The sequence below is a fragment of the Parasteatoda tepidariorum genome, chromosome 7 (genome assembly GCF_043381705.1).
Source record: "Parasteatoda tepidariorum isolate YZ-2023 chromosome 7, CAS_Ptep_4.0, whole genome shotgun sequence".
Lineage (NCBI taxonomy): Eukaryota > Metazoa > Arthropoda > Arachnida > Araneae > Theridiidae > Parasteatoda > Parasteatoda tepidariorum.
In genome coordinates this window covers 43,585,960-43,613,726 of record NC_092210.1, presented here as the reverse complement: position 1 = coordinate 43,613,726, position 27,767 = coordinate 43,585,960, and the positions used below count along the sequence as shown (strand labels likewise).

General features: G+C 27.9%; 1 protein-coding gene across 1 annotated transcript in view; it reads left to right on the top strand.

The window, feature by feature from the left end:
- LOC107452295 (uncharacterized) overlaps positions 1-27,767 on the top strand; it is a 47,291-nt gene that overhangs the window by 899 nt on the left and 18,625 nt on the right. The window lies entirely within an intron of this gene.

Below are 27,767 nucleotides of genomic sequence, written 5' to 3'. Positions count from 1 at the left end.
TATCATTATTAACATTGTAATCTTTTTTTTTTATTTAAAATTACTTCGAAATTGCTTTATCTTTACCATAAAGCAATAATACTAATATATACTTATTTATCAGTGCTTTTTTGTAGATAATCATTGCTGCGCTTGTATAAAATTTCCTTCATTCATAACTTTGTTGTCTTCTTGTTTTTATATTTCTGTTAAAAATTTGAAACATTTTTTTTTTAAATAAATGTTTTTCGATTAGTTGACAAAAAGTATTCGAAAAATTAAAATTACTTTTTTTTAATGATTTTACTTTTAGCGATAAAACACATTTCTAAACAAAGTTTAATATCTTAAATTTAAGAAAAGTCTTGAATTGAAGGAGTTTAAGCAAAATGAATGATTTCTAAATTTTTCAGTTATCTTATAACTTGAACTTAATTAGAAGAAGACTATTAACGAAGCTGATCCGTAATGGCTCAGTGGTTCAGGCACTGAACCGTNCGTTAAAAGTGAGCCAAGCTCAAAAATAGACTAATTATACCACGTGACAGAGGAAAAAAATCAACCTGATTTTATGTATGGATTTCCAAAACATCGGGAAAAATGTATATTTAGCAATAAAAAGTAGTAAAAGTATGTGAAGTACTCAGAGACGAGACCTATTTGTGCCTTATAACGTAATTTAAAATATTTTCTTGCAGAATTCATAAATATATTTAAGGAAAGGCTCTCTCATCAATCAGACTAATTTTGCTTGGTTTATTTTTTCTTTGAATTTATTTAATTCGATGAGTCAAATCAATTCAGTGATTCGAAAAGCTTTGAAGAACTAAATCAGCGTCTGAAAAGAACGATTTAAATTAGGAATTTTATATAAATAGGCATGAATAACTTGAATCAATGACTCAATTAAATCATTAAATTTTCGGAATATTCTATATCATAATCAGTTCTAGTTGATTCAATTTAGAAATACTCATAAATAATAACCTAAGCCAAACAGAATTTTAAAAAATTTAGAGTAAACAGTTTTCTTTTTTAAATAGTGTTTAGATCCAGATGGAAAATATGTAACTTTTTTAATTGATAGTAATCAACTTATTCGAATCAATGAGTAAAGCAGATTCTTATGGCATTGATTCAAGTCATTTTTAGTGAATTCAATAACTACTACGACTCTGTTAAGTGAGCGGATTCAATTGATTAAACACATTGATAGTTTGTTCGCCCAAACTTTTTTTAGCAACTGAAGAATAATGTTTATACAAGGTTACTAAATGCGTCGACACATTTTCGCAATAAAACAAGAACACCAGTTAAAGCGAGGTTTTTGATTTGAAATTCCGTAAATTCATGTAAAACAATTACTTACGGGATCGTTATATCTATAACTGACAGTATTGATATATTGCGTGACAAACAAATAAAATTTATAAACTGATGATTTCTCTCTTGGATATCTCTCTTGGATATTTCTCTCTTGAAAGTGCTCAGGTTTTCATTTCTTTGCTATGAGTTACAGAGATATTAAAATTTCAAAAAAAAATAGCAGGATATGTTTGATTTATAGAAATTGAAAACATTTTATGAAACTAAAATAAAAAAAAATGCTTTATATTTTTATGAAAAACAATAAATTTTATAGACAAATTAAATTATTTCAAATTTATTATCTTTCTATAAAATAATTTTTTTTTCAAATATATATATTCTTTATGATTTGTTTTGCTCGAATTAAAATATTATTAAGACATTGCTATATACAGATCCACAGTTTCTTTTTATTGATTTGATTGAAGAAACCAAAAAGAAAAAAAAAACCTTGTTTTGTTTCGTGTGGTAAATAACTTGTGGTGTTTAAATCCCCAAATCATTCTGGTCAGCCACAAAATGATTTGGAGGGATTTCCTTTCTTGCAACAGACATCTGAATCACCTTTAATAATTGACAAACTTACTAAAATTGCAACATACATCTGAATCACCGTTAGTAATTGACAAACTTACTAAAATTGCAACAGACATCTGAACTTTCAAATTTTTTTCATGTTCTTTTATTTTTAATTTCACCAAAATTGTAAAAAATAAATTTAAATACTAAAATTTTTGCAGTTTTATTAATTCCACTTAAAACATTACCCCAAAAGGGAAATTATTGATAAAAAAATTCATTTGCGTTTCGCCTTTGGTTATTCCATTTATAATGTGCATTACTATTGCTTGATTAAAAACTTCTCTTTTGATGATTCACTCAAATAAATTTTGATGATTTGAAAGTGAATAAAATGTCACTTTCAAATCATTTTTGTTTCTTCTCATTCACGCCAGGCAAGTCTTGAAAATGGGCTCATGTTATTAAGTGCCTGAAATATTTTCCCTGTTATTTCCCACTTACATGTTTTTGAAGCGAACAAAATTTTTAATCAAGCAATACCTTAATGCTTCAGTTTCTCGGAGTTAGTTATTTAAAATTTACTAATTTCGAACAAATTTTGCAATTAAATCTTTCTATATCTAATACTAACTTTTATGTAAAAGAAAGTTTAAACTAAATAATTTGTCATTTATAAAAACAAGTAAATAGAAGCATCTGATGGGATCAGTCAGGGAATTCGTACCGATGAATATCCTATGAGACAAAATTTCATTTTATCGACATTCTGTGTGTAAAATTTAGAAAAGTTGTTAGGAACTAGAATTAAATGTTTCTTTGCATTGTTGCTATTTTTAAATCTCGAAATAAAAATTATGTTTTTCAAATTGTTTGGTTAATTTGAATAAGTTTATATCAAACTAAATATTTTTAGAAAGCCAGAATATGAATTACTTTAATAACTTTTACAAAAGATAGCTACGTTTTTTAAATTCAGAAAAGTAAAACTTAACGAAAAGTAACTTTTCGAAATTTTATAGAAAAGTAAAATTTCTGTAAAATTTAGAAAAGTTGTTAAAAACTAAAATTAAATGTTTCTTTGCATTGTTGTTATTTTTAAACCTCGAAATAAAAATTATGTTTTTCAAATTGTTTGGTTAATTTGAATAAGTTTATATCAAACTAAATATTTTTAGAAAGCGTGAATATGAATCGCTTTAATAACTTTTACAAAAGATAGCTACGATATTCAAATTTTGTAAGACTGAATAATAATTATTTTTAATCAGAACGTTTGAATGATTCCTCGTAGAGTTAGCTTAATATTAATTAATATATTAGTCAAAGGAACATTTTTCAAATTTGCATTTGTGCCTGAAGTACCTTAGTATCAAGTGTGCATCTGTAGAATATAAATTTTATTTATATTAATTAAAAGAAATCTGTGTACATTTATAATTATCATATTACTGTGGAATCCGTCTATATACTGCAAAAAAATTAGGATCAAATTATGGTATAAAGAACAGCACTCAGAGTAAAGCACTCCTGAAACAAACCGTTCTAAGCCAGGGAGTTGTAGGGTAAGGCTCCACAATGAGGGTAAGGCACCACAAATGTTGAGGGTAAGGTTCCACAATTTCGTGACCAACCATATGATTGTGGCAATGTGGTTAGCACTGCGCGTAGGCCGCCTTTAACGATGGGTCAGACAAGCTGGTACCCATCGATCTGAAGCTGGGTGAGGGCTTCAAGGCACCACTGGGGATACCTGAGTGCCGGTACTTTTTACCTTAAAAGCACTTTTTACCAGAACATGTTACGGAACAAAAAAATCTGATATACCGTCAATTTTTCAGTAGCAATTACTGAAATCACTGAATCACTCTAATTAAATAAATATCACTGTTAAGATTACGGCATAATATGTTATGAAAAAATTGGATTTTGCTATAAAATACATTTTACGGATGATGAACTCAAAGTACCGGTACTTTATAACGTTATTAAGTACTTTGAAACGTTGTAGATATATGTTGACTGAAATCAAATTCATTCAACTTTTCTAGAGTATACTTATTTGGACGTTTTTTTCTTTTGATACAGGTAATTTAGAGACTGGGATGAACTGTAAAATAAACTTCCTTTAAAATATCGACTAAAATTAGAACACAGTAAAAAAATTCGGATCAAATAATGGTATAAAGTTCCGGCACTTTGGTTGCATGATCCATAAAATCCATTAATCCGCAAATACCATGAAATCCATTTTACCGTAAAATATTATACTGTAAATTTTACAGTAATATTTATTTAATTAGTGTAATTCAGTGATTTTACGGCAATTACTACAGTAATAATTACGGTGGATAGGCTTTTTTCCTCAAAAGCACTGGCACCTTAAGTTCCGGTACTTTTTACCCTAATTTGATCCAGAATTTTTTACAGCGTATATTACCGTTTGCTGTATTTTTTTGTTGTTTTGTTATGATGAATGTCTCGATTAACAATTCTGGGATGAGTTAATTCATTCTAGGCTCCCAACGGGGGTGCTTTTGCCCCAAGTGGGTGGTAAAGACAATTGGGGGGCCGCTAGCTAATTAATTAGTAATAGGGTGAACCGGGTGCGAATCCCAGTCGATACAAATTCTGCATCTGGCTAGCACCGACCACAGTGCTGCCGTGAAATAACCTCAGTGGTCGAAGGATCATGGGTTAGAATCCCCTTGCCATCATGCCCACCGTGGGAGGTTCTCGTGGTCTTCCTCTCCGTGTAACGAAAATGCTGGTTAGTTCCATCAAAAAGTCCTCCACGAAGACAAATTTCTCCCACAACTTGATCCAGGAGTTCCCTTGTCTTCTGGATTGGGCTCAAAATTACTAGGCTACGTAGTTGAACATTAGCAGTCGTAAACCCAAAAATTGGGTCGGCTGTTCAACGACGGTTACAAAATTATAAAATTATAATTCCTAAAAGAAACTTGATTTGATAAAAACTATTATCATTTCTACCTCAAAGCAATAAAAGTAAATTCTAAAATTGTTATTTCTTAACTTTTGTGATTTTTAACAATAACACGAAAAAGTATTGTAATATTCACACAAATTTATCTACATTTTAACATTAATTTTGCATTGATTTATCCCTATTTTAACCTTGATCATCACATTGATTTGTCCACATTTTAGCTTTGATCTTCTCATTAATTTATTCACATTTTAATAATGGCCTTCACATTGATTTATCCACATTTTAACATTTAACATTTTGAAATTTTTCGAGCCAACGGTCGAATGTCGGTCCCTAAATGTCGTCTAAAAGCCCGATGCAATTTATAAGGCAATAAAACACGATTTTTTAAAGCCAGAAATTTAGTATTCAATAATTTTTAAATGCGTAAATTTTTGTTTACTTTTCTTTTAGTTTTAAGTAAATGGAAAGGGGTATTATCAAAATACAATTATCTTCAGTCAGCCGACTGTTAACTTATAAAATATATAACTATGTGGTTAGTTGTTTAAATAAGTTTCTTTTAGTAGTAGCTGCATTAAAAAGGACAAGCAAAGGATTGCAAGATAAACTGATTACATTCATAAATATCATTCGTTTCGCTTTTTTTTAATAAAATATAAGAAAAATATTATTTAATAAAGCATTTAAGTTAAACTTCGAATGTTATGTTGAATTTGTTTTTATGAAAACACTTAAATTCTTTGTTTAAGTTATTTTTATCAATTTAATATAATAAACAATTCCAGTATACATTACATACAATACATTGATCATTACGCCTATTTTCAATATCTTAAAGGAATGATTATTAAAAGTGTATAATAACAAGATTAATAAACTTTAAATGGACAAAAAAGATTATTAAATATTTATTTAACTTTTTTTTTTGCAAAGGAAACGCTGAGAATTTTTTGACTCGCAAAAGGGACAGTGATCTAAAATAAGTTGGGAACCTCTGCTTTAACATTTCTTCTCTCAAAAAAAAAAATGCAATAAACTTTCTTCCAAATGTCTTTTTTTCTCAAGAATTTTTTCTCAAAAATGTTCGAAATAATATAATTTTAGGAAATTATAAAGACTATCTAAACGCAATCAAACCTCAGAAAAATGCACTTTCAATCTCTTAGCTTAATCATGTTTTAAAAAAAAACGCAGAATTTTTATTAAATATTTTGTTACGATACTGGTGATCAGTGAAAGTGTTCCCTATAAAGGCTAGAAATTTCCTATTTTAAAGTAAAGACTAAAAATAATTATTATTAATTTATTACGTTATTGTAAATTTGGTTTTATTAAAAAAAATATTAAAGCTCCTTAGACTAATTCGCGATGCTTCATGAAAGAAACGCAGTTTAATTGAAAATAAATATATTTTTCAATGAAAATATAAAATAATTTCTTTTCGAATAAATTCAAGTATACCTTATTTTTCAGAAATTTTTATGATCAATACTTTCTTTATTTCGTAAAAATAAATAACTAAAAATTATAATGCACATTTTTCCTAAATAATTTTACATTAATAGTATAATTAGATGGCATTAATATAATAAAATAACTGCATTAGTACAATGAAATAATATTAATAACATTATATTATGGTTAATGATATGAAATTGTAATAATTTTTGTGAAATCAATTATTATTGTTAATATGAAATTAATTCTTATTACTATCATGAGTTAATTAATTATTAATACTGAGAAATTAAATATGAATTTTAAGTATAATACTATTTATGAAATTATGTGATATTATACGCACTTTTTATGAAATTATGTGCCTTTTTTAAATGTATTTTAAGTTAGTTTAAAAATTATTATTTAAACACTTTTGAAATATATGTCTAAAAAAGTATGTTTGAAAAATATTTTTTTACTATATTTGTTTAACAAAATTGGTATTTTCTTCGTAAGATAAGATGATGATTTTTTTTTTAAATTCAATTAAATCAGGCGTAACAAAATTTTGTGTAAATAATAATGAATAAAGAAAAAGTCTGAGTTTTATTTTAAAGTCTATAGATTTAAAAAAGAAACTCGGCATTGTGAATTGTTTTCTTTTCAGTTTTAAAAAACTGGAATTATATTTTTGCTGTGTTTTATTTTATTTTATTTTACTTTATTTATTTATTTTATATTTTCATTTCATTCATTTATTTTATTTTAATTTTATTTATTTATTCATTTTGTTTATTCATTTATTTTATTTTTATTTTATTTATTTATTCATTTTGTTTATTCATTTATTTTATTTATTTATTTATTTTGTATATTCATTTATTTTATTTATTTATTTATTTTGGTTCTACAGTTTGTACTGTACATTATTAGTAACCATTGAAAACTTTAAAAAATTTTATGTGTATTACTTACTACTGTTTCATTTTTAATAGATATCTTGTTTTCTAAAACATATTCACTTTCTTATAAAATATTTGAAACAGTAAAGTTAAGTTTCTAATTAAGGTCCGGCTTCAATAATTACAATTAAATAGTTTACTAAGAGATTCCTTGGCTTAGAGCAACACGTGGAGCATGAAATCAAATTGATATATTTGTCAAGAAATATTCTGTCAACTTTGATTTATGTACAAAAAATGCAACCATGCCTTTAGTACTGAAAGTGAGTAGATTAAAGAAGTTTTATTCATATTCATGAAAAACCCTGTGCGTAATTATAAGTCGTAGTTGCCCCACCATTGTGTAATGCACCGTAAATTGTCATTACAAGGATTGAGTATGTATAGCGTATACAACGCAGTCAATCCTGTATGCATGTTTTTATATGATTAATCTTTTTTTTTAATTGATATTTATAAGCATAATAAAATTAAAGTTAAAATATTGAACAGAAAATTATTCAGAAAAAAATAACATAAAAAATACTTGAAATTGTGACCCAGTAAGAGATATTCCTAGGCAGTATTATTTATACATGAAATTTCTTAATATCTTTAGAATAGAAAGTTAATAGATAAAGGAAATTTTATTCATATTCATAAAAAAAAACTGTGCGAAATTGTAATTCATAGTTGTCCCACCGCCGTGTAATGGAATGCAATAAAATTTTAAATTGGAATTACAACAGTTAGTAAGAATGGCGTAAATAACGCATTCAATCGCGTATGAATATTTTTTTGTGATTAAGCATATTTTCTGAATTGACGCTTAAAAACTTAATAAAATTATAATCAAAATTTTGAATAAAAAGTTATTCGAATTAAAATTAAATAAAAACATTATAAATCGTGAACCATTTAGAGATGTACCTAATAGACCTGAAAACTTAAATTTTCAGTTAACAATCAATGGCCAGTAGACTCTAATGACTTAATAGCCACTTTTTCTTCAAACCTTTTGAGTCGATGACAAATATCGATATGCCCTTTCCACTTAATAGCCACTTTTTGTGAACTTTTTTTTTTTGCTTGTATTAATTTTTTCTTAGAAAAAATCCATATTAAGAAAGTAATATACGGCTGAAGGCAAAATACATTCAATGTATACATTCAATGTATTCAAAGAACTCTTCTCCCACATGAATCTTTCCACCACAAATTCAGAAATATCGAAATTTTGAATGAGGACATTCGACATTTTAATAAAAATTCAGCTCAAAAAGTGACTGTTTGTTTATTTAATTTAAGTCACAGCTTTTTTTTTGTGTTGACTCTCCACGTGGCGAGTGGTTGTTTTCAGGTCTTCCCTAGGCATACATACCTAGTGCATACTGTCGCTTGAAAACTTTCAAATCACATAAATCGTCGAATAGTGGCACTTATAATTCGCACAAATTCTTACAAATATGCACTAACAATTTCCATGAAAATGTTATAAAATGATGGTTTCTAAAAAAAAATTCCAGTTTCAGTGGTTAACCAGTAGAGTAAACAGTACCAAAATTTCTCAGAAGTATACTTATACTCTTACGTTTCTTACGCCGTTAGGAGCATAAGGTAACCAGTCTACTTCTCCATGCTGTGATCTTAGGCTTGGTATCTAGCTTAATTTAATCCTTAACATTTCATTCTCTTAAAATCCGTCTTCAATTGTCTCAGCCAAGTCATCCTTTCCTTTTTTCTTTTGCCAACAGGAGCCCAAGAAAGAGCATTATGTTTTCATGGGCTTATTATTTTATTTTATTTTTTTCTTGGCGTTCTTTGTACCATTTCCATCTTTTCTTAATGATTTCGTCTTCTATAGTATGTAAGTTTGCTCTTATTGTTTTGTTTCTAATTTTAACAGGCCAAAAGATTTTGAAAAATTTTCTGGGACAGTTGTTTTGAAAAATTATAAGTCTCCGGATGTCTGACTTTCTAAGACATCATGTTTCAGATCAAGATAAAATTGGTCTTACTGGTTTATAAATATTTTTTTATTCTGTATTAAATACTGGCTGACGTCCAGAATCTCAAAAATTTTTTAAAAACACCTAAAAATAGAGTATAAAAACTGAAAAAAAGAAGAGGGGGAATTTTATTTTATAATGCTTATGCTTGCATTTCATTAGATATACTTATTCATGCATTTCATTAGATATACTTATTTCATTAGATATAATTATTTTTTTTAAAAAATTGAAAAATAGACATGAATTTTTATTATTTTTTTTTTAAATTCATTTTTCAGATCAAAATGCTAAAAGAAAAGTAGCATTTCTGAATCAAAACCATTAAAATTAGAAAAAAAACGGTAAATTAATTTTAAAAAAAAAATCTAGGGAACGAGTTTGATACAAATGCTGGATCCTGCCTAATTCGGGAGTGGGGATTCCAAATCTAAAATTAGTTTTCTTTCTAAAGCTATAGAATTTTTTTAGATGACATTTTTCCTCTATTTTTTTTGTCAAAATTACAAGTTGAAAAAAGCGTAATGCTGCGTAATGAGTCTTGTTAATGCTGCGACAAACGTCTAAGGGAGTTAAGGCACGTAATCAGGATTACATTTGCATAGAAATCCATGACCGGAAATATTGTCATGAGCGAGTACAGGCACTTATGACATGGTCAGAAGCACACGAAAAGACAGTTCATAATAGGGAAGCGCCCCTAGCAGTGTATGATGATATTTCCGGACATGGGTTTCTATGCAATTTTAATCCCGATGATGAGCACTTACTCCCCAAGAAATTTGTAGCAACATTTAGGAGACCCATGGTAATAAATATCGCTTTTCAACGAATACATTTCACAAAAAATTGACTGAAAATGTCATTAAAAATGCTGTAGCTTTTAAAGAGAAACTGATTGCAGATTTGAAATCTGCAAAGTGAAAATCCGTTAAAAAACAGAAATTAAAACGAAAGAAAAATCAGCGTAAACAAGAGCAAGTTTAAAACTGAATGTTTAAAAAATATTTTTGGGGAGAATGAATTAGCTTATGGGTGGCACAAAATGTGCTATGTTCGATCCTATTTCGAACCGAAAATGTGTTAACAGAATTTTTAGTGACAAGAGTCTTGATCTTCACTGTAATTATCTCTGCATCCTAAAATTCCAAAGTACCTCGATTAAAGAAAGCAGTTCAGATTTTGAAAAACAGAAAAAAAGAAAAAAGTTGGAATGTCAAGGACATGTATGACTTTTGATGGGTTCTTTATCTTGTGACTGTTTTTCAGTTGAGTTACTAACTCTGTTTCTACCACTTCTTAACTTTCTCGTTGTTTATGTTTGTACGTGACTTCGCATTAAAATTACTAACGCGTAAAAGGGTACCCTTTGCATTTTCAATGTCAAAACTCTGCGAAATTAAGGATAATTAACTTCTCCACTGTCAAAACTCCAATCGAAAAATATATTTATCCTTTTTTCCAAACATTTAATCATTATGATTTATATAGAGGCGTGGTGAAATTTTTATCTTCTTTTTTAGGAACCAAACATGATACATAGTTCTTTTCATATGCATGCCATAGACGTCAGCATATTAATATTCTGCCTCACCACTTAAATACAAAAGTTAGTTTCAAATATTAAATTTTATTTCGATTAGAATCAGTCATACACAGAGAAAAGAATTCTGGTAAAATTACCGCACTGTATGGTAATGACATTTCTGGTTAAAAAAAATAATAATAAATAAAAAAAAACATTATCATATTTCTGGTAAAATGCAAATCTTAAAAGTAAATTTAAACGAATAAATGGTTTTCATGCTATGCTCGAAGATATCATGATAAAATTACTAAATTTTACCTCATTTACCAATTATCGATTACCAATTATCGATTACAATATATTGTTGTTAATTTTACCAAAATCATTACCAAAGCGCTTCGATAAAAATTACCAAGCATTGTGGTGTCCAGAAACACGATAAGTTTTACCATATTCTGGTTGTTTTGACTATACTTTTTTTTTTCTTACAATTGGATTCAGTCGGAGCGAGCGTTTAAGTTTAGTTCTACTTTTTAGTTCTATTTGGGTACAGTTCAACTAACTGGCACATACAATTTCTTAAATTTTAAAACAATTCCAAAAAACGGTCAAATTCACAAATTAGATAAAAATTTGAAATCGCTTGCATTTCGAACAATTTTTGAAATAATAAGTGGACTTTATTTCGAAATTGGAAATTCGTGATCATTATTTCATAACTCATTTCTTCGATTTTACTTTCTTTTTAAAAAATTGGGAAAATTACTTAAGCATACCCATATTTGAACAATTTCAATCCCCTCATTTAATAGAATGTTACATTTCTTAATATTCTGTTAAATTTCGTGTTAGGCAAAATTCATTTCCTTTGTTTAGCATCACGCCAATTATTTATTATTATTATTGTTACTTTAGCATTAAATATAAATTAAATTTGCTCCTTACTAAATTGACCAGACTGAAGTGACAGTTAAAATGTCCAATCACACCTAATTTTAAAGCTATCTGACCCTTTTTAGAGCCTACGGTCGTTTTTAAGTAAAATTTAAAACAAACAATAAACTCAGAAAACTTATCGGCTCAACATGAACTTATCAGAAAAATATTTTTTAATTATAAAGTGATGAAATGATTCCTCTTCTCATTATTCTTTGTTTTTAATTTTTATTTATTTATTTATTTTCTTTTTAGATTTATTTAATAATTACACGAAACGTTCGGTTGATTATGTAACCTTTTTATTTTCTTCTCGTAAATTGCTTTTCGTAATATTAAGAAAAAAGTTTTTTCAATTCCTTTATCTATGTTCAGAAAATATTTCAACAAATACAAGACTTCCTTTTAATCTTGAAATATTCCATAGTATTGGACATATCATTTACGTTGAACTATAGAAAAAAAAACAATTTTAAGGAATAGAAAATCTAGTGATTGTCTGAAATTAAATTATTTAAATGACTGACTGCCTTATAGAAAAATTTTTAACTATGAATGTCACATGTAAGCACTGAAAACAGTGCTCATTGTTTAAAATTTTTTAAAACATTTAGACAAGTCTAACAAAGCAAAATCTTTTTTAGTGATACGCATTTGAGATAATTAGTCATAAATGTGTGTTTTTTAAATGACCAATGGATATATTTAAAAGTTTAATGGCTATTGAAAGAGAGACTATGTAAAATATTTGATTAAAATTACCTCGATTTGGAGCTCCTCTGACCCAATCAATTTTTTCCTTATTGAAACTACATTGCGCTTCGTAAAATGGGTTAAAGAACTCCATCATATAAATCTGCTTAACTAAATAAATCAAAAGAGTCAGTATTATTTCATGATAAATTATTGTTTAACAATCGAGGCTTTGAAAAATTAAATTTACTTACATATAATAGCACTACTACATAAGTATTTCAAAATCTTAGCGCTACTGTACTTTGACAATCTAAGCAATAAAAACAAGTTATTTCAGCAATAAAAATAAAGTTGTTAATAATATAGCCCATCTGTAGGTCACAGTTAAAGTTTAAAGCTATCTGGAATTTATTTTGCCACTAGAATCGTAAAAACCCTTATGTGACATTGTTTCTTCTCCTATTGACGAATAGTATAAGATGATTAGTAGTATTTTTAACGTATGTAATTCCATATATATTTATCAGTTAAGAGATTGAAGATTATTTTTGTATTTTGTTTATAATATCTCATATACAATCACTAAAACAACATAAATATTAAGATACGATTAAGAGAATACCGGTCTGCGGTAATCATTTGTTTTTATGAACTTAACTATGAAATATTAGTTAATCTTGGGTAAAAAAAAATAAACCAGTTTTTCGAGTTAATTTTTTACTAGATCGTAGAGAAACTATTTAAATTAATTTATTATTCATGTTTACATCCTTGTAGTAAATGAAAGTGGGTTGCAAGATAGGTTTTTAAATGACTTCATTAAAGAAAGTTAACACAATTTGAAAACTAAACTACCTTTAAAAACTTGTTTTAAAGTGTATCTCTTTGTGTGGAAAAAAAACAATGCAATTTCTCGTAAGCTAAGAAATAAAAATTCTATGTAGTTTTTAAGAAAATTAAACTTTATTGATATTATGAACTATAATAATTTTAAAATAAACAGATTTGCGTTTAAGTAAGATTATTCCAAACATCAAAACTATTAACGTTTTGAAAATCGTTTCAGGTATACAAAATTATTTTCTCGATTTCTTTCAGAGTTGCAGTCTTTGTTTCTGCAGTTTTTTTGCAGATTTTTTAAATTTAATTGCTTTATTTTTTCAATCAAAACTCAAATTAGAAATTATTTTGGGATATTTTTAAAGGGATATTTTTAGATATTTTTTTTTTGTTTTACAATTCTTAACAGAATTTTTTTAAATCTATTTATTTATATTTTTCAATCAGAACTCAAATTAAAAATTATTTTGGGCTATTTTTCAAAGTATATCACATTCTGTTTGCTATTAAATGTTTTATTCTCCACTTTTAAAATAAAAATTACGATAAATCACGTTTTTTTTATTTCGTAACACGTTCCAGTAAAAATGGATTTTACGGTTAAAAGTAATAGGAACCCTCAGTGCCGGTACTTTTTTACAGTAATTTGATCCGGAATGTCTTGCATTATATGCTTAGAAAATTTTGTTAAGCTTACTATTATATCGATACCGCCAAACTGTATTTTGTTTTGGTGAGACCCTAAATAATGCATTAAAAATTTGGTAAAAATTTAATGAAATCGATATAATAAAAATGATGCAATGTAATAATGTATAGAAAAAAATGTAAAATAAAAACGTTGTTAAATCTAACTAAAAAAACTGTCTTGCATTTTTATTAGCAACAAAAGAAAATAATAAAAACTGTTTTTTTTTTTTTTTTTTTTTTTTTTTTTTTTTTTTTTTTATACTGACAAATGATAATACCGCCCCCGAAACATTTTACAGGAATAAATTAATTTAAAAATCAATGCATGTATGCATCCTAAATTCGCCATTCTTATTTTATATTTTATCTTATTTTATCTTTTATTTACTTATTACAATTTTTTATTCTTATTTTGTGAAAGATTAAAATATATTCGTTTTTTTAAAAAAAAATTTAATTCAAGGATATGCAGCTTGGAGAACATCAAATCACTGAAAGTTAATATTGAAAATCGTGAAAAGTAGAAAGGTATTATGTATAAGTTTATGTTGTCTGTAATCAAAGTTATGTAGTCTGTAATAAGTTATGTAGTCTGTTAATCAAACCTACACACAGCACATTATTTTGATACTATCGAACAAGGCTTAATACAGTAGAAGCGGAGATAGAAATTCAATGTTATAAAAATGTTCTATAGATATTAAATATTAAATTTTATTATCCTTATTACACAACGAAAAATATTCATACATTTTGAAACGACGAACTTTTCTCTAGATGTAGTGCAGCATTGAAGACAAATTGACGACATCTTATAATTGATTGCAAACCAACTATTGGCGATATCAAGAGTATGCCAAAATTGGCGTTTTCGAAAGTGACAATAATTCACGAATTTTGAGAATGGCTTACCATTTTGTTATTGCTAGTGTTTATACATTAACTACTACTTCTAATGTGTGTGTGAACGTTTAATTTGTTAAGTATTAATGAAGCGTTGTTTAACAAAAATATTAAGAGTGTTCAACTCCAAATCTTAAGAGATATTGCACTTCAGTTTCTGCTGTTTATACATGGCATTTTCTCAACCATACACAAAAAGAACTGTATTTTTTTTCATTTGTACTTACATTTAACAGGCATACATACAGTTTTCGTAATTCGTAAGAATTTATTGTGTTCATAGATTCTGTAACCAGTGGTTGCTCTAGTAATGTTTACTAGAGCTCAAAATTCAGGATAGTTTGTTGGTCTTAGACCACTAAAATTTGGCTGAATCGCTATAAAATAATTATCAGTGGTCTCCCGAACCAGCGATGTTAATGGATGGTAAACTTTTTTTCCTGTGTCATTATCCCAAAATTGCACATTTCGCTACAATTATGACATTACACATTCTTCACATTGTAATTTTCTTTCAAATTCACTTTATTGTATTAACTTATATGTCTCTATTAGATTTTTAAAAAAATCTAATAGAGCCATATAAACGGACCAGTGACTAAATTTTTTTGATTTCTACTTTTTATAGAAGACACTAAATATGATTCTTTATAAACTGTATGTCAATAAAGGTTAGAAGAGGCACTATTTTCGAAATTAGCATTCCGTCTCATTTTTACTATTTCAACTTTTTGTGCTCAATTGTTTCACTTTTAATGCAAATACCAAATCAATGATTTATTGCTGTTCAAATTTGAGTTCGCTTGTACATTGTCAATAAATAAGCTAATTAAAAAAATGTGTACTATCATCTAATTCACGTGAATTAATATTTAAAACACACATTATTTGAAATGATATCACACACTAATGAAATAGAGTAATAAAGGAAAACAATTTGTGGCTATATTAGTTTAAATTCATCATGAATAAATAATTATAATACGAATATGAGCTTAAAAGTTTAATTTATTCACAAACAAATTTGAAGACCAAATTTTAATAAGTCATGGCATGCTTTGTGACAATTTTACCCAACTACAAAACCAACTTAAAACTGAAATTATTATTTTACTCGTATTTCTTTTAGATTATACTTGTTCTAAAATGTTTCTACACTATAACAAATTCCGGGATTGAATTACGGAAAAAAGAACCGGCACTCAGGGTCAGGGCCGTTTTATCCATTAGGCACTGTAGGCAACTGCCTAGGGGCCCCGCCACGTTCAGGGGCCCTGTGCTACAGAGAAAAAAATTGACAATGTTTCTTAAAAACTGTAAAAATTTAATTCGAAATTTCAATGACGATTGTCTTGCTCTGTACATTACATCGACGCTATTTTAGTACATTTCTGAACGCATTCCAAATTAGATATTAATATTATGGTAGTTAGTTCATATATAACACAGTAATATAATCGCAAGCAATTTTATCGCGGTAATTTTAACGCCGACTAATCAGATGACTATACAGCAAGAGCAGCTTTTTTAACAAAACACGCTTGAAAAACGCGCAAAATTCTACTTTGTGAATGCACACTTACTGTTCTGGTACCTACCATAAGTATGTATATTCTATGGCCAAGCAACCAAAGAGTATGTAAAAATAAAGTTGGCAGTACTGGTTCTTTCCCCGATCCGCTAAATACATACGTTGTATTGTGTCATAGACAACATTTTTGAAACATTTTTAATGTAATCGTTGAATTTTCACTTCTTGCAATTTGTTTGCGAGTTTTACGGCTGTGAATGAAAAGAGAGTTTTACAGTTTGAGTTTCAAAAGTAAAATGTAGTAAGCAATGTAGTAAGTAAATGTACCTATGTAGTAAAAAACAGCGTAATTATGAATAAAGTGTTGTGTTAGCGAAAAAATATATTAGGAAGTTAGAAGACGGTAGGGAGGGGGGCCGAGACGAGCATTGCCTAGGGGCCGCGACATGCATAAGCCGGCCCTGCTCAGGGTACCGGTCTATTTTACCGGAACATGTTTCGAAACAAAAATTCTGATTTACCGTAATTTTTACAGTAATAATTACCGTAAAATCACTGACTTACTCTAATTAAAAAAATATCACTGAAAAAAATTATGGTATAATATTTTACGGTAACAATGGAATATACGGATAGTGCACCCAAAGTACCGGTACTTCATATGGTAATTTGATTCGGAATTTTTTACAGTGTAGAAATAATGATTTCGAATCATGAACTCATGAAGAAGAAATAAAATGTTAAAAGTCAGTTGAAAACGACGGAAATCAAATACAAGTAAAATTATTTATATTTTTCAAATGTAATTAAATGTTAACTTGTTTCAAATATAATTATATTTATGTTTTCCAAGTAAAGTCAGTTATGTTTACGCATTTTTAATAAAATTGATATACGAAGGTTAAATTTAAATGGATATTACGGATGTACCGGTAGTCGTAATTTGATACGGAATATTTTACGGTGAAGAAATAATGATTTCAAATCATGAACTCATGAAGAAGAAATAAAATGTTAAAAGTTAATCTAAAACGATAGAAATCTAAAACAAGTAAAATCATTTATGTTTTTCAAATATAATTAAATGTTAATGTTTTTTAAATATATTCGAGTCGATGTATTTTTCTTTTCTTTTAAATTGATTTTCCTCGGTAAAGATTGGCAATGATTTGCCTATTAAATCATTGCCCAACATCACACTAAGATAAATGAATTCATTCTCTTTTCATTTGGCGAAGCCTTATTATTTTAGCACCGAAATTTTGCCAAAAGGCAATGGTCAACTTCACTAAAACATTCGGGTTCAACAGCACTCTAAAACATTTTTTTTTTTTTTTTTTCCTTTTCATCTCCTCCATCATCTTTTCTTTCAGATAATAGTTTTTAATCCTTCGGCGGTTTGCGCAAGAACTGTCCTCTTCAGAAACTTGTTCCTTTTTAGTAAGTAGAACGCATCTGCCCCTGGTAGCAGGTTACGCTTCTTAAAAAGAACGTTTGTTTTTGCTCGTTGGTCACTTTTACGTTGATGAATTTTCATTTCAAGGTCGTCCGGAACATGTTTCAATTAGGTTGTGATTGTATGTGTGATATGAGTGGGCTTGTTTTTAATCACGATGTTGGCGTTAATTTACTCGCTACATGTAAATTTCGGCAGCAAAAACACATTCATTATTGCGCAACCTTATTATTTGTTAATTAGCAATTAATATGATGAATGCGAGGAGAAAAAAAAATTCTTGTAAAATTACCGTACATGTATTGTAATGACGTTCCTGTTTTTTTTTTTTTTTTTAATTATAATAATAATTCCGGTAATAAAACCAAAATATACGGTATTCAAAACCATTCATTTGGTAATTTTTAAGTTTATATGGTAACGGTTTACCGGAAATTCTGGTTTTCAAAATTATAGTTCTTATTACCACACATTTAGTAAAAATACAAAACTGAAAAATAAATTTAAATTTATGCCATTCTCCAATTATATCACGATATAATTCTCTTAGGTATCCGTTCTCTTAGGTATCGTTCGTTAGGCTCAATTTGGTACCGTTCTCTTAGGTATCATGATATATCATAATCAAATTTCACAATTTTACGACCCAACAACATGGTAATTAAACCATATTTTATTTTTCATTTCACCAAGAGTCATTACCAAAGCGCTTCGGTACAAATTGATGTGCTCCTTGGTGTTTCCGTAGAGTCAGAAACACTGAAAATTCCAGTAGTTTTTTTTTTACTCAGTGTGTTTTTCCTAGTTCTTATCCGTAGTAAGATACTCATTAAGAGACTCATGTTTGATTATTTTCCTAACAACCATTTGGGTAATCAAAAATCTAAATATAAAATTAAAAAAGATAGATAATAGCGAGAAAATACATTTTTATGTCAGATTCGTCAGATTTTGTGATATGAAATACCTCGAACGCTAATTCATTTGCATATTTAAGGTTTCTTTAACTTCTCTCGTTTTATTTTGTTACGTTTCGTTCTTATGTTCCTTTAAATTCTTTTTTTGATTGTTATTTTACTTTATGCTGTGCTTTTGTGCTATTTATTTTATTTTAATTTATTAATATTATTATTATTTTATTTTGTGTTTTATATTTTTTTCTATACTTAAAAACTAAGAAATAAAGCCATGGTACTTCATGCAGTCTAAAAAAATTTACAAATTAAAGTCATATATTTAACTTTCAGGTTTTAATCAAAACTTCAAAGAAATAACACGTAAACTATAGCTATTTTTTTTTCCTTCGTAAAACCAAATTGGCGGCTTGAATTAATCCTACTTTTTGGCGGCTTCTTTAAATCTTTGAAGAAGATTTTTCCTTATATAGAAGAGATTAGGCGCACTAAAAATATCGCAAACAGATTAATCCTCTTCCTAACGCAAACAAACAACAGTATCCACAGCTTCCAAGCTTAAATCTTGGAAGAAAACAGCCAGCTGTATTCAGAATCCAGACGAAGAGAGAAAATTTCACTATCAACTTTACACCCTTGTAATAAAATACCGTTTCTTCCCGTCTTATCTAACAGGTCTTAAGAAAACTTCCTGGTATCTTTTTGCACCCACCCAGTATTCTAGAACTGTACAAAAAATCATCATAACTATCTACTGTTTCGTCCTGCAAAAAATGCTATTATGATAACCATCAACTGAAAGCAAGTGCCTGCTGTTTATTAAGTCCCTCTGAGAGGGGGGAATTGACGACAAAGGGGGGTGGGAGTTTGTCTCCAGCAAAAATCCTGTCAAGACCTTATCTCGTCCTCAGCCTGACGAGTTGAGGGAAAATGTATTAGGTAAGTTCAGGAGATTAGAGAATCTTTTACCATTGCGACAGTTGCTTTAAGAAGTTATTAATGAGCTAGAATAAACGATTGATTATGACTTGGCTATCTTGGTTATTTTGAAATGCCAATGATAAAAGCAAGAAACGTGCTTTTATCACTTCAGTTATTTTAAGGGAAATCAGGAAAAAGATATAATTTTGTGGTATTTCGTTATATGGGCACATAATCTCCATAAGTATGGAAGAATAATCTTATAAAAATAGGCAAATAATGAGGACGGTACAGGGTGTTAGCCGTTTTTGGAAACAGATACATAAAATATTCATTAAATGGAATTGATTTGGTGATATGCAATTCTACTCGCATAAATCTGAGGAAAAAAAAGCAATAAAAAGAATGTGCTAACATATATATCACTGTTGCTGATATAAACTGGTTTATTGATTCTAAATTTTTAATTGATTGTGACATTAAAAAAATTTTATACATATGTGCATTAAAAATCCTCCATTCATTTTATTTAAACTGCTATAAATATAAGAAAAGCAATATTTTTTGCGTTTTATTTTTAAAATTGTATTTATTTTATGCAATTTTTAATTTTAAAGTACACCGTAAAAAATTGGGTATCAAATTACGGTATAATGTACCAGCACTTTGGGTGCATCATCTGAATATCTATGTATTTTTAACGTAAAATATTGTATCGTAATTTTTTCTGTGTTATTTATTTAATTAGAGTGATACTGTGATTTTACGGTAATTGTTTCTGTAAAAACACGGTGAGTTAATTTTTTTGTCCTTCATATTTCGGTGAAAATGAAGTTTACGGTCAGTGCCGTTACTTTTTACCACAATTTGAGCCGAATTTGTTTACAGTGTACTCATTTTTAAAACTTAATATGAAAGGAAAATATGATGAGATGAATACATTTTTAATTTCAAGCATCTAGATATTTACAAACTCCGTGACGCTTTTCTTTTAAACGCAAGCAGATATTTTATCACAAAAATAAAATAAATATTAAATAAATTGATGGAGATAACGTTATTTCGATTGCTTGTTTACTATAGGATATTTTTCATTTATTTTTTCAACAGTTGTTCAAAAAATAATATTTTTATCTTTCATTCAAATCCGAAATGATTACCGATAATACTCATATTCATTAACTATATTTACTATTTTTTGATCAATTATTACAATTGTCATTTTTTTATCAAGATTAAAAATCCCTAATGAGGTAGTGAGTAGATTGTTATACGACGTGTTTTTCAAAGTAAAATTTCATCTATTTTTTTTCCATTTTCTCTAATTGGAATTTGTTTCGGTTTAATTTCTTATACCTACCTGTTTATAAACTTTAATTCTAAACAACTTCTATTTAAAAGAATAGTTAATGAAATTAATTTGAAATAATTACGCAAAATAAAAAATAAGGTATTTAAGATTATTATTCGTTCTATAAACTACAGTTATAGAAGCAAAATTAACATGAATTTTAAATTTCTAGCACTTGGCCACGGAATATGTTGTTTTGTTTTAAAAAAATCCCAATATGATATACTATTGACTGTTTAAATGATTTAAAGAAATTATCATGCGAAGTTTCAGCTTAAAATTAATGAAGGAAGTATTTATATTTTTCTTAAATTGAATTTCGAATTACTCTCATAAAATGAAAATAATTAGTAACATATAATAACAATAACATAACATAATAATTAATAACATAACATAAAATAATTAGTTAACAAACCTGTAGCTCATTATTCTAAATTATTAAAACTTAAATATTATCAAGTATTATTGACTTATTATTAATAATAATACCGTTATAAATAAGCAGATGTGGAAACGTATCTTTATAGTACAACAAAATTTTGAATTTTTTTAGTTAATAAAGATGCTTGCATCTCTAAGCATGGCATAGAATGTAAATATTTTGTAGATTTTAAAAGAAAGCTTTTAAATCAATTACAAAACTTCATATTATTTCTAACTGTAACATTTTACTCAAAATATAATTTGCTCAAACTGGTTCTTCAATTCTTGATAAATTGATCTTTAAAAAATATTTTTCAATAGTTATCCATCCTAATAACGGTTAATAAACTCAATTTTAATTATTTCGAGCAATATAATTAGAGCCCAAAAATATTTTAAAATTTTGATTTAGACAATTTAAATTTCATTAATTCAGTTTAATTTTTTTTTCTCAAATTTTAAGCATTTGCTTTTATGCGAAATCCATTATGAACGCACGTTTTGCAATTGCTGTGAAAAAATTTTATTTTATTATCTGTCGGCTTATTTATTTAATATCCGTTAGGATATTTCTGAAATAGATTTCTGAATAATGAAAAATTCAGTTACCAATTTAAACTACTAAATAAATAAAATAAAAAAAATATGAATGGAAAATTGATGTGATGACCATGATCGACCCCATTTCGTTCCGCGAAGAATAATTTAACATCTCTGTCTATACATTGCCGATAGAGCAAATTTATATAAACTTTAAATGGATAATTATGTATCAATGAGATTTTTTTGAATCAAATATTGATTTACTATTACAGTTTTGTCATCATATAATAGAAAAATAACAGTGATTATAATATTTTAATAAGAAAAAGTGGATTCCAACATTAATGCTACTGAAAAGCGTCGCCGTGTGGGAATTAAACAATGATTGTTGCACAATACACATATAATTAATTTATTTAAATTATATAAAACTATTTTAGTCACCCGGGAAACTATACTTTCTGGTCTAGACTGATTTAAAGCAACAAAAAAAATGTAATTAAAGCTTAAGATAAACTCTACTCCCTGAAGAATATTTACAGCATCGAAAACAACCCTTTAGGTTCCGAAAACGAGCAGTCTCTCGAATGGATACGAACAAGATGTTACGTCACGTTGGCATGGCGACGTAGTAGTTAAAGTCTTTGTGGGACTGTTGCCAATTTTTCTATTTTAAAACTGGAACTTCTGGGAAAAATGACTAAATGTTTGTTTGCAGAGTTGATTAAATGTATTTTAAACAACTTATCATGAAATAATGAATTGTTTTTAACTTCTAAACACATTATTCTTTTTTTGAACTCAAGTCTGGACAAAATTTACATAAGCAATTTATTTTTACTTTCGCAATAAACATAAGAAATAAGGCTAAATATAACAATGGATGCAAGCAATTTAATAGTGCTCTATGAAACTAGTTAACTCACACTGTAGAATTATTTGCATTCTTTACTAAAACTTGATAAGCTTTATTATACACTGTAAAACATTCAGGATCAAATTACGGTATAAAGCACCGACACTTTGGCTGCAACACCGTAAAATCCATTTTTACCGTATAATATTATACCGTAATTTTTACAGTAATATTTATTAAATTAGGTGATACAGTGATTTTACGGTAATCATTACTGTAAAAATTACCGTTTATCAGATTCTTTGTTCCGTAACATGCTCTGGTAAAAATGGATTTTACGGTAAAAAGTACCGGCACCCTGAGTGCCGATACTTTTCCATAATTTCATCAGAATTTGTTGCCATGTAGAATATAAAATAAACGAAAAATATTACTGTTTAATCAAGTAATTTCATACCGCATTTTAGTGTTTATTTTCTTTAAGAAAACTTAAAATTTTTTTTTCTTTTTTTTTTTGATTAAAATATGATGCATTATAATGTCATGAATATAACTCGGAAATTCAGCTTAGAATTTTTCTCATTATAATATAATTATTTTTTTTCCTAGTAGTAGAAATTAAAAATGTAATATATCTTGATTTATCTGGGACAGCATTTCTGAGTGAGAAATTTGAAGAATTCAAGAGAATTCGAGAATAATTTTTCAATCCAGCTACAGAAATGAAAAATATAGTTTTGAAAGGAAGGGAGAAACGCGTTTTGCTTCTTTATGATATGAAATATAATCATAATTAATCTCAACACTTTTCTAAGAATTAATAAGCAATGCCTTTTATTATATAAAAATCAAAAATTACGATTTGAATTATTTCCAATTTTTTTTTTCAATAAGTCGCTTTTTAATGAGTCTGGTTTTAAGAAAATGCTAAAGTCTTAGAAAACATTAAATTATAAACTAAGTAAATAAAACGCAATAAAATTAATCGGTGTGAAAAACCGTTTGAACGGAAAATAATATAGATATCATTTCGGAATGTTTCAAAAAGTATAGCATTTTTGTAGCAATTGAAGAAAAGAGCAGATTTCTTTATTTACTAAATTCTTAATTACAAATAATAATGCCTCAAACGTAATGGAATTTGTTAATTACTTACAAATTATCATAAAATACCGATATTCAATTAACGCGAGGACCTAATTGTGAATCTAGAAAATATGGTAACCTTGAAATGCTTCGTGGTTCCATTTTGCAAGACTGAAGCTGATTTGATTGCTGAGTAAATAAATAGTGATCAGTGTGAAAGATGCTTCAAAATTTGACCCAGAACGCAAGATTAAAAATTCAAATTAAATAAGGTAGGAAGGTCGACCAAACTATTCGTAAGGCCGGACTGATCAAGGAACATCCTCAACCTCAAGGCAAAAACTTCCGTCAAGTAACAAGCACTTCCCACTCCAATCTTAGAAATTAATACCATTTTGATTAATGGACACTAAGAATGTATGGGTATTGTTTATGTTCGGAATTATCAATATAAAAAACGGGACGAACTGGTTTCTATAGAGCATTCTTCATCAAAAACCCTTCTAAGACCTTTAGCGTGAGAGGTATTTATGATATATTCCTTTCGAAGTTCATTGCTTTATCAACCTTATATCATAGATTATGTTGGCACCAGGAAAAAAGTGCTTTTTTTTTTAATTGTAAGTTCGTATAAACAACTGAAGTATGTTACTTTTGGTTCTATCTGAGTTCCATTTATGCTTGTTAGGTTTACTATAAAAAAAAGTTAATGGTATAGATTTTTGGCATTTTTATAGATGTATATGTAGCAGGCTAATGGAAAATCAGAATCCTTGTAAAAACAGCTGCCTGCACTTTGCTATGGAGACAGGTTGATTGGAAAAGTTTCCAGTCTTTTCTTATCAAACTTCTTATCAAACTAGCCCATATTGGACTTGCTGCGGTGAGCCAATAGCACCGTTAATATATCATCATTAGCCTGATTTATTTTAAACAGTAAGAAATAAGTCCAGAGTAGTAAAGGTTTATTGTAAGTAGCCTTATTAAAAATGCATTGTCATAAGTCTAAACAAATTTAATCTGCTTGAGAAATTTTTTTCTCATTTCCAAATTGACCTAATGGTACATACTTTCCTAATTATCCTGGCGCATTGCGAAATGTCAGCGACATGTGCAAGCGCAGAATGCCAGAATTTTTATTTTGATGACTGATGCATTTATTTTAATAACTTAGCATTAGTTAAGTGCTTACTTTCAGACATATTAAAAATTAAATGCAGAACTTACATGCTATCATATAGCTAAGGCAATATATTTGTATATTTCTTTTCGTTAAATTGAGCTGAAATTAAAAAAAAGGCTTTTTTTCTGGTAGTTTTTTTCTGATTGACAGGTGACAGTTTTCTTATCATACAAATCTGGAAATTTCTGCTAAACACTTCTTTAGTTATAGAAGAACTGCATTGAAGTGTCGAATATAATCCAAATCAACAAAGAACTGTTTTATAAAGAGCAAAACTATTTTTTTAACCTTTAAAGAGTGAAAAGGATCAGTCTAGATGTCAGGATAAACGAGATACTTCGAGCTAAACTTCTAGTAAAAATATAATAGATTTTATTTTGATGGTTTTAATCTCTATCATTTCATGAAAATATGATCAACACATTATATAGAAATGCTAAGAACTTATAGCATTACTTAAAAGACTAAACTTAATAAAGGGGATCATCACCATTTTGAATTGGTAAAACTGATATTTTGTAATTTCATTACTTCTGGAGAAATTCTGTTTGAAGAAGAACAAAGTCTTTTTTTCCTACCATCAAACTTTCAGAAGATTTAAAGCTGTAAAATTGATTCATCAAACTTTTGCCAGAAAGATTTAAAGCTGTAAAATTGTAATTTTTTATTTTCATTAATGAGTGTTCAAATATGGAAAGGACCTAGATTGTAGAATGTAGAACAACTTTAAATGGGAAAAGGGGCACACTTATGCATATTAAAAGTGTACACAAGAGATTAGAGGGTCTGGGTTGAATGATGACGAGAAATGAGAAGTTATAGAACTCATGTTCATGAGAAAACAAAGCAAAATCGGGCCCAAACAAAACAAAACAAAATCGGATTGGTTAAATCACTTGATCCAAAAATAGACTCCGTTTAACCATAAATAAGTCTGCTTCGGCAAGACACGTGACTATTTGTTGGTTTGTTTCTGTTTAACAATTCTTTATCAACACTATTTTATATACACTATACGTAGTATTTTAAAGTAGTATTTCGCGGCAAAACAACAAATTTAATTCTTTATTTTACTTTTGTATATCTAACTCCCTCAGGAGAGTTCATGCCTAATGTGTACTGTAATACTGTGAACAAAGACAGACTGCCACAAATAACTTTTATTGAAATAGGTAAATTTTAATTATTCTTAAACTCTGTGGTAACTTATGGTGGGAAAAAGAATATCATTAATTAAAATACAATGAGAGATACGACTATATTTAATCGTAAAATATTTCCTGCCTTCATCCGTACTGTAAAAAATTCCACATCAAATTACGGTAAAAAGTACTGGCACTTTGGGAGTATCATCCATAAAGTCCATGTAACCGTAAAATGCATTTTTAACTTAAAATATCAAACCGTAATTTTAACAGGAATATTTATTTAAATAAAGTGTCTCAGTGATTTTCCGTAAATTATTGTTGTAAAATTTAAAGTATATCAGATTTTTTGTTCCGTAACATGTTCCAGTAAAAATGTATTTTACGGTAAAAAGTTCCGGTGAAAATAATTTGACAGTGCATTTTATACACATTATTTTTAAAACAAAATTAAATAACTTTCTGATTGTTGAGGTTGTTATTTTACCTCAGCAGAAAACGAAATGGCTTCAGAAGCTTGTAATTAAAGAGAATTACAAAGATAGATTCATTTATTTTATCCATTATCTTGCAAATGAATGGTTCATCCAGGAATGCAGGTCGGACGAAGAAATCATAACCAGTCCATCCTCTGTCTCCTTTTTCTGAGGGGGGGGGGGGAATAGAGGGAGGGAATTCTCGACACTAACGACAACCTCTTCAATCTTCAATCATAATTTCGTTCGGAAGAATGTAATGGAACAACCTAATTAAAGAATTTTTTTTGCTCCAGGAATTTAAGTATCTTTAATTCTTTTAATTCGAAGAATGATTGAAATAAGTACATGATAATTCTTATTGTATTTTCGATTAAATAAAAAAAATTACGCATTACATTAAGAAAAATATTCATTCGAAGTATAAGAAATAATTTTATTTTAAATATGTTTTTCTTTTATCATAAGTTTTGTTTGAAAATATTATTTTAACATGCACTATATACCACGAACTATAATACAGATTTACAAACTATATATCTATTTACATTTGACCTGTAAAATTAAATTTAAAATTTTGCACGAACTATTATTAAACTACGGATTATAAAAGAAACCTTTTATAATCCGGAGTGCCTGAACCCAAAATATACTTTAATCCAAAATTCTTCACATTCTATTAAAAAGTTTTCGATATTTCTTAGTAAAAAAAAAAATCTCTTTTTTGTGCAAACATTATCAATATTACGTCAAAATAGAATAAAGCACTTTAATCAGCATTAAAAGATTACAAAAATGCTCAGTTTATAGAATTATTCACTCAAAAGCTGCGTTCTGATTAGTAATTGTGTACTGCAATAATATTTTTGAGTAAAATTAATCTTATTAAGACTGTAGTGACTATAAAAGTTACGTTAAATTTAAAATTTTTAACATGAATCTTACAGAAAATGTAAGCATATACATCCACTATTTCACAAACAGAAGGAAAAGACGTACAAAAGCTTTCCTTAAATAAGATAAAATTAAAATAAATTTTCTTAAAATATTGTTCTGTAATTTGAACAACGGGAA